This window comes from Ovis canadensis, chromosome 7 (genome assembly GCF_042477335.2).
Source record: "Ovis canadensis isolate MfBH-ARS-UI-01 breed Bighorn chromosome 7, ARS-UI_OviCan_v2, whole genome shotgun sequence".
Lineage (NCBI taxonomy): Eukaryota > Metazoa > Chordata > Mammalia > Artiodactyla > Bovidae > Ovis > Ovis canadensis.
Genome location: NC_091251.1, coordinates 47,452,824 through 47,461,708, shown reverse-complemented (window position 1 = coordinate 47,461,708; position 8,885 = coordinate 47,452,824). Strand labels below are relative to the sequence as shown.

Genomic DNA, 8,885 nt, shown 5'->3' with positions numbered 1-8,885 from the left:
TATCTCAATCTTCAAAATAGAAAAAAATTATAACAATGAGGGTTAAAAAAAAAAGATGAAGATGAATGCAAATTAAATAACATCAATAACAAAAGTCCTATGTCAGAAAGGCCCCAGCACCTTTAAGAACTCAAAAGAAAGCCAGAGTGGCCAAAACAGAGAATGAGAGCAAGCATGATGCAGGCATGAGGCTAAAGAGGTGAGTGCAAAGAATGAGGCAGGTGCCAGACTTAAAGGAATGATGGTAGGCACAAGACCGGCAAGAGATCAAAGGTAAGAGTAGAGAGAGCAAGAGGCTGCATGGTGAACCCGCCCCCCGCCCCCCCGCCCCACCCGCCATGTCTACAACCCAAGAGGAGAGAGACAAACATGGAACCTGTAAGGGCATTTACTGAACAAAGAAGACACAGGGAAACAGAAGCAGCAGCACAACAGACCTGCACTCAGAGGAGAGCGCAAGAGAGGAAAGGATTTCAGAGTAGATGACAGCCAGCAATACTGACCATTGCAAAGTGGCTAAAGGGGACAGAAATCAAGAAAAGCCCTTTGAATTTGGAGATGGGTGACCACAGACATAGCCATGTGGGAGTGGGGGGTGGCAGAGAAAGCCAGATGGTGGAGGAATAACGAGAAAGTGAGTCACAAAGATATGGAGGCACAGAGTATTTGGCAGTGAAAGGAGGAGGAAAATGGGACAGTAACTCCAAGACATGGAGGTCATACAGAGGCCTTTTTCAAAACAGGAGAGACCTGAGTGTGTTTGAGAATGAGAAACAGGAGCCAGGAAAAAGGAATCAATTTAAACTATGAAGGAGAAAAAAATTCATTCAACAAAGTTCCCTTTAGGAAATGGGAGGGGATGGAATCAAGACACAGGTGGAGAGCACAGACTTACAAAATAAGACATTTTTTCGCTCTGAGGGAGGCAGTGGTAGAGAGTGACAGAGTTTTTTTTCAGGTGAAGAGGAGTTTGGATGATGGAATTCATGCCATTGGCCTCTATGTTCTCAGAAACATTAAGAGCTAATATTTACTAAGCATTCACCATGGTATAGGCCTAAACAGTTATCATATATTTATTTAATCCTCACAACTGCCTCATAAGATAGGTACTGTGGTTATCCCCATTTTACAGTGAAGGAAGCAAAATCACTGAGAAGGGAAATAACTTCAGTAAGATCCCACGGGTAATAAATGGACAGAGCTTATATTTCTACCTGGGAGGTAGTAAGGGAGTGAGGTGATTTGCCAAGATTAAAAGAAGATGTGGTGCTAAAGGAAGGAAAAAGAGAAACTGGGGACTTGAAGAACATGAGAACAGCTTAGAAGAGTCAAAGTGAAAAGCATGCCACTGAGGGTGTGATTCAAGTCAGACCTCTTCCAAAGCGGCAGTCATCTTTCCCCCGTGGAGAGAACCTGTCCACGTGAAGACTCCACAATGGACATGGATTAATCCTTCACTCAGTTTTAGGTGACTCAGCCCCTCCTTTCAAGCTCCTGGGTTCTGGGTCTGCCCATTGAACAGGATTCTCCCAGTAAAGCTGAAGATGGCAGAGAATTATTCTGTCAGAGATGGGGTCCAAAGCCACCCACCCACCTGAACAGCTTTATTGAACCATATTAAGTGCATATTTTATACTGGCATTAAATCCGCATCTGAGTAGGCCCTGTGTTTTAAGGAAGATTTTCTAAATTAAAGCAAGTTAAAGAGCACAGAATTTCTTGCTGAGATTGTTCCTGTTGTCCCTATCACAGGTAGCAAACCTGCTTTTTCAAAATCACATTTGAACTTGCTAAAAACTTTTTATGTGTTCCATAATTATTTACATCACCAAGGAAACAGAAGAATTTACAAGAAGCCAAACTGTCTCTATTCTCTTTCTCAAATGTCAGTGGTATGTTGGCAAAGATTCTTTGAGGAGTGAGAACAGAAAATCAGCAACACTAAAAAGCCAAAAACCTACTCATATAGAGACATCAATCAAAAAATGTCACAACCCAAATTTTATCTCACAGAAAGTTGCAAATTGGATTTAGAATAGTTTCCAGGCAAATTTGCATCATTGGTTGTTATTTCTTTCAGCAACATGTATTAGTATCTTTTCATATCAAAACATTGTGAAGAACACCCAACTTCCTAATTATAATTCTCTTAAAGTATCAGCATTCACACAATTCAATATTCCAGCTCTGGTGCACAAGTAGGGCTGGATTGATGAAGTTTCATGACTCAAAAGGATAAATACTGGCACAAATGCATGATAAGCAAGCCAGCCTGGATATTCAGCTAGACAACCAATTGAGAATCAAACTCAGATACAAAGATGTAGCGATGCATTGTTCCGGAGATGTGAACAAGGAGCAAACACAGCACAGAATGGAACTGGGTTTAAGAATGTGTCATGTGAATCCGCCTACGGACAACTCTGGGAACTGTTCCTGAAATGGGAGGAGGCTGTCATCACCTCTCCCTCGGTAGCACCATGTGCCACAGAAATGATTTTTGTCTTGGAAGTGCATTTTGATTTCTGTCTCCCTTCTCTCATTTCCCTTCTCCCCACTCTGGGAAACAAACTTGATGCTCACTGTGCCCAGTCACTAAGCCGACTCTGCGACCCCAAGGACTGTAGTCTGCCAGGCTCCCCTGTTCATGGGATTCTCCAGGCAAGAATACTGGAGTGGGTTGCCACTTCCTACTCCTGGGTATCTTCCCAACCCAAAGATCAAACCCAGCTCTTCTGCGTCCCCTGCATTGGCAGGCAGATTCTTTACCGCTGAGCCAGCAGGGAAGCCCTAACCTCTCTCTGCATTTGCTGTCGAAGGAAGGAAGTTGGGGGTAGTTTTACAATCCCTCGTGAAGCAAGGTTGCCCCTGCCATCACCCAGGCAGGCGTGCTCTTTGCTTCCTCCTGGTGGATGTGGAGGGAAGACTGATTTCCTTAGAGTGAGGTGTACAGAGGGCTGATTTGTGGGCAATGGAGAGACTCCCCTGTGGAGGTCAGCTTAGAATGGCTGACAGGTAAGCTTTGACCTGCCTCTTCATTCTTTGTGGGCGGACAAGAGAAGTGATGCATGGCAACATCTAGTCCTTTCCTGGGAGAGAAGGCTGCAGGTTTTTCTAACTGCACTGTGTGAAGGCTTGGGAAAAATCAGCCGCACCTGTGCTACAGCAGACTTGTGTTTAGAATATCAAAGCTGTGGCATTAACAGCTAACCTCCCTCACCCAGCCACAGTCCCTGGGGCTCCTCACACACAAGTAGTCTCTTTTAATAGAAGAAGCTTGTCTTTGAATTACCCTTTCTAATCAGAGCTAGATGCCAGGCATCCACACAAGCAAGTAAATCGCAGATTGAAGACAACTTGTGATCATGCCACCTGACCTTAAGCTATCTGCAAGTCTTTTCTGAAGGTTTTATAAGTTCTGAAATCATACCAAGATCCTGCCTCTCCTAGCAGAACAAGAAGATACGTATGGATTCTAAAATCTCTCTTTCCCACATTCCTTTTGCTCCTTGGACAAGCTAAAACCCTCCTCTTGAGTTTTATGTCCTATTTCATTCCCTCTTAGTCACTACTTAGCTGCACAGATTCAGGTGCTATGTCTCTACCAGGAGTCAGCTTTTATTTTCTCTTAGTCACTTTTTCTGTTCCCCTCTCTTATTGGTTTAGGGTTATGTCACCATAATCACATAGAATGCCTTCCTTGCTACTCGATTATTGATTCACATAGCATTTTCAAATTTATTCCTCATGCACGCACATGCACACACACACACACACACACAGTATTTACGTAGGGTCCAGGTGTCCTGTCCCAAACAGAGTTATTCTAAATGGATATGCGGAGACCACATCCATAGCTCCTAGGGAACTTAATCCTGGAATACTTGTTTAACTGAATCAAGAGAGAGCAAAACTCTGAGTTGTGAACACTGGAGGTAGATCACTGTCCATAGAGCAGAAAACAAAACCCACTGAAAGGACAGACTTCATGTCAACCCTGGTGATCCAGCGGTTGTTTTCCAAATCCTTATTAACATTACCTGCTGGCCTAAGGTACAGGGAAATTCTGAAATTGAATTAACAGCACCCTTTCTGACAGTCATACTGAGTGGAAAGCCTATGGGTTGGGGAAAGCAATTTCTTTTTTCAGGCTGCAGTATGCAGCATGCAGGAAGTTCCCTGACAAGGGATTGAACCCGTGCCCCCTGCACTGGGAGGGCAGAGTCTTCACCACTGGATGGCCAGAGAAGCCCAAGAAAAGCAATACCAGCCTGGAATACAGCCGTCACAGGTAACATCTGTGCTGACATTTGCAGCATTCACAGCCCTTGATAGATGGAGCCGATCTCAGCAGTGTTCTAGAGGAAAGGCCGGAAAGTTTTCTCGTCTCCATTTTCCTAAGTGCAGAAGTTCCAAGAGGTTTAGGGATTTATCCAGGGTTAAGCAGGACAAAAGAGAAAACGAAGCAGAATATGAAGAAGGAAAATCCAAGAAAGGAACAGAGAGCGAACTGCCTTCAAAGAGCTTCTGGCATCTCAACCCTTATGTCGTAGGGGACCCTCTGCCAGTTTGAGGGCAAGGGAGCGCAGCAAAGTCACTCAACTCTGCTAGTCTCCCCACCCATGACTTCCCAGACCAGGTTGCAGGGGAAGCCTGGGACATGACCCCACAGCTCTTCCCAGGGATGGGGACTGTGGAAACACTGGGCTTTATCTTGAATTAAAACTGCAAGCTTCCTTCCTTACTTTCTTATGCATATTTAATGAGTCACTAAAAAATGTTAACCAGGAACTCAGGTTAATATTATCATGAACAGAACCCTGCCTTTCTGCTTTTCCCTCCCACCCTCACATCCCAATTTTCTCTGCTCCTGCTGCTACTGCTGTTGCTATTTGCCTTTTTCGCCTTCCTCAGCATCACTCATTTCCTCTCCCTTTTTTGCATGAGTCTTTTTCTCCCCACTCCTCCTCCTCGCTGTTTTCCTCCTGCGCTCCTGGAGCAACCAAACAGCTACACTCTAAGGACTATGTGAAATGCAAGGAACAGGCTGCAGTTGACTGACCTGGTGAGTGGAAGACATCACAGGAAACCACGCCGATACCCTAGTCAGCCTGCGCTGGTCTGGAGTTTCCCTGCTGTCCTGTTGGCAGCAACTCCAGGGAGTCCAGATGGTCCTAGAAAAAATATCTGTCCCAATGATAAAAGAGCAGAATTGATTTTAAGCTCCTAGAAATGCTGAATTGTTCTTTATGGACTCTGGAATCGGGTTGCTTTCTGGGACCCCTGGCTGCTAAGCCACTTCAGTTGTGTCCAACTCTGTGCGACCCCATAGACCCCATAGACGGCAGCCCACCAGGCTCCCCCATCCCTTGGTTCTCCAGGCATGAACACTGGAGTGGGTTGCCATTTCCTTCTCCAATGCCTGAAAGTGAAAAGTGAAAGTGAAGGCGCTCAGCCGTGTCCAACTCTTCGTGACCCCATGCACCACAGACTACCTGGCTCCTCCATCCTTGGGATTTTCCAGGCAAGAGTACTGGAGTGGGGTGCCATTGCCTAATAGCTGGAGTGTGACCTAAACCTACAAGAAGTCCCAAGAGGTTTCACCCAAGCGTCCTGGGGACAGTCAGGAGCTGCCTGGGATGGGACTAGTGGGAGGAACATCAGCCTGGGCCTGAAGACTGAGAGACTCATAAGCCACCCCTTGCAGTGGGTAAGGGGACAGCCCAGAAGCTTCCTGTGAAAGAAGTGAGTCTCAGGAGATGCTCCTCTACCCCCAGGGCCTCAGGAAGGGTCAGGACCAGGCTGAACACACCATCTGCACATGTGTGCCCCTGCATGGCGCTCAAATGTTGTCCTCAGTCCAGCACAACAGATGTGAACACACATGCACACATCCCCTCCTTGTACAGAAAGATGTTCCTTCTGGTGCTGGGAGCCAATTATAATCTGCTTTAACATTTATTTTAAAATCATATTATAAAAGGTATGTAGCATGATGGAGTCGATTTTCCCCTTCCTTACCCCAATCTGACTGGATGGTTGCAACTAAGAAAAGGGGTTACAAGAGCGAATGGGTTAGCCCTGAGTCGCCAGCCTTAGGGTTGGAGCAAAGAAACTGCCAGAGTGGCTGAGAGGAAGAAAATCTGAAAGATAAACAGGGAGAAGAGTTTCTGACCCAACTGATAATGAGAGTAGAAGTATCTGGAATCCCTAAAGGTAAATTACACAGACAGGGCATTGGGCCAAATGGCAACCTCCTGATAGCAGGACTTTCTAGAGAAAACAAAGGTACAGACTGGGTTAGAACAATCGAGTGGAGAAATCTGATTTCTTCATGAAATTACTCTAGGAATTTGGCTGGAGAAGTTGGTGGAGACACCACAAACCCAAAACCACAGAGCTAAGAAGAAACTCAAAGATCACCTGCTAGCTGTGGGACATATATACAATGGAGTATTACTCAGTCATAAAAAGGAATGAATTTGAGTCAGTTCTAGTGAGGTGGGTGAACCTAGAACCTGTTATACAAAATGAAGTAAGTCAGAAAGAGAAAAACAAATATCGTATGTTAGCACATATATATGGAATCTAGAAAAACGGTACTGATAAACCTATTTGCAGGGCAGCAATAAAGATGCAGACATAGAAAACAGACTTGTGACACAGCAGGGGAAGGAGAGGGAGGGACAAACTGAGACAGTGACATTGAAGCATATACATATTGCCAAGTGTAAAATTAGATAGCGAGTGGGAATTTTTTGCATGACTCGGGCAGGCTCAACCCTGTGCACTGTGACAACCTAGAAGGGTGGAAGGAGGTTCAAGAGATAGGGGACATGTGTATATCCATGGCCAATTCATGTTGATATATGGCAGAAATCAACACAATACTGTAAAGCGATTATCCTCCAATTAAAAATAACATTAAAAAAAAAAGATTATCTGGGAACTTACTTCGTGGTCCAGTGGCTAAGACTCCATGCTCCCAATGCAGGGGGCCCAGGTTCAACCCCTAGTTGGTTAGAACTAGATCCCATATGCCTCAACTAAGACCCAGTGCAGCAAAATAAATTTAAAAAAGATCACTTGGAGGTTTGGGGATCTTTTGGTTTCTAACAAGACTAGGATCTACTAGGATAGAGGGGCTACAGACAGAATATTTCAATCCAGAGAGGGCGCAGGTACCAGGAAAGGAACTCCTGATCCTGGCAACTCCAGCAATAGAACCTGGTCTTCCCAGGATTGGAGGTGACAGAAAAGAAAACAGAAGGGAAGACACTTGGTCTTCCTGGGGCTTCTGAATACTCTGGGAAAGCTCTGTCCATGGAAAAAATGTCAACAGCTTGGACATAGTCACAGGATAAGAGAACAAACTCTAACTGGGAATGAGATCTCTTTTAATTCAGAAGCACCCCTTTTGTGTATCTCCCATGTGGATACTTCTCCCTTCTCTCATGTGGCATTTGCTTTAAGGCCGTGCTTCTCAAAGAGGGTGGAGAAAACCATAGCAGATTCCCCAGGGGTAGGTAAGAAAGTAAGGTGCTGTGGGCGTTTACACTTTGTAGAGTTTCCTGGCTGACTGACAGGCTCCTCCCTCTGCCTCTCCGAGAACCACTGCTTTAAGAAGTCACCGGGAAGAAGGGCGCAGCTGGGAGTCTGGCCTGAGGGAGTGAGAGCTGCTGCAGCCAGAGAAAAAGTCAAAACTGCTTGAATATCCACATCCACAATTCAGTTTCTGCACCTATCAACAGTTTTAATTCATCATGGATAATCTGTTAGCAGAAGGAATTCAGCTGAGGGCTAACCAGGTTACTGATGAGTCTGCGGAAAGTACAAGGAGAATCCTGGGTTTAGCCATTGAAGCTCAGGATGCAGGAATCAAGACTATCCCTACACTGGTTGAGCAAGGGGAACAACTGAAACACACAGAAGGAGGCATGGACCAGATAAAGACTTGAGAGAAGCAGAGAAGACTAACAGAATTCAATAAGGACTGAGGCCTTTGTTTACGTCCATGTAATAGGACAAAGAACATTGAGTCTGGTAAAGTCTATAAGGCAACATGGGGAGGTGCTGGAGACAGCTCTCCTAGCAATGTAATAGTATCTAAGCAGCCAGGCTGAGTGACAAACGGTCAGCTGCACCAAGTGACCACAGGAGCAGCCAACAGGTGAATACGTTAAACATATAACAAATCATGCCAGGGAAGATGACACGGAAGAGAACATGACTCAAGCGGGCAGTATCCTAGAAAACCTAAAAACATGGCCCTGGACATAGGCAATGGGATTGAAGCTCACAACTGACAAATAGAACAGATCATAGAAAAGGCTGACACCAATAAAGATCATCTTGATAATGCCAATGCCAGGGCAAAGAAACTCACTGACAGTTAAAGCTACTGCTGTACTTCTTTACCATTTATTTACTTCCCTAGCTCCTCCTTCAAAGTCGTTACCTTTCCAGAGCTTGAAATTTTGTTATGTGGGAAAATATCTAGGAATAACAGCCCCTTATTTTATTTTATTTTATTTTTTTGGCTATGCTGCTCAGCATGTGGGATCTTAGTTCCTCTACCTGGGGTGAAACTCACAGCCTCTGCAGTGAAGGGACAGAGTCTTAACCGCTGGACGGCCAGGCAAGTCCCCCTACTTTTTTAATTCTCTCTTTTTCCCTTGAGGGTAGACTGCTGCTTCTCAGTCTATACTCTAAGGTTGATTTTTCATGTATCATTTATAGTGTCATTTTTCATCCTCTCTGTTTACTTTAGCAGGTTCTTCTGCTTCCAAGATTTGGAAGCATTGCCAAATGCAGCCATATGAAAGGAAGCTGGGGGCAGTGGGGGCAAGCGCAGGATGGGAGGCACAGTAATACTTGCAGAC

At 45.1% G+C, this 8,885-nt stretch overlaps 1 pseudogene; it reads left to right on the top strand.

The window, feature by feature from the left end:
* Positions 1–7,766: 7,766 nt before the first annotated feature.
* Positions 7,767–8,399, top strand: LOC138444161 (synaptosomal-associated protein 23-like; annotated as a pseudogene).
* The last annotated feature ends 486 nt before the right edge of the window (positions 8,400–8,885 follow it).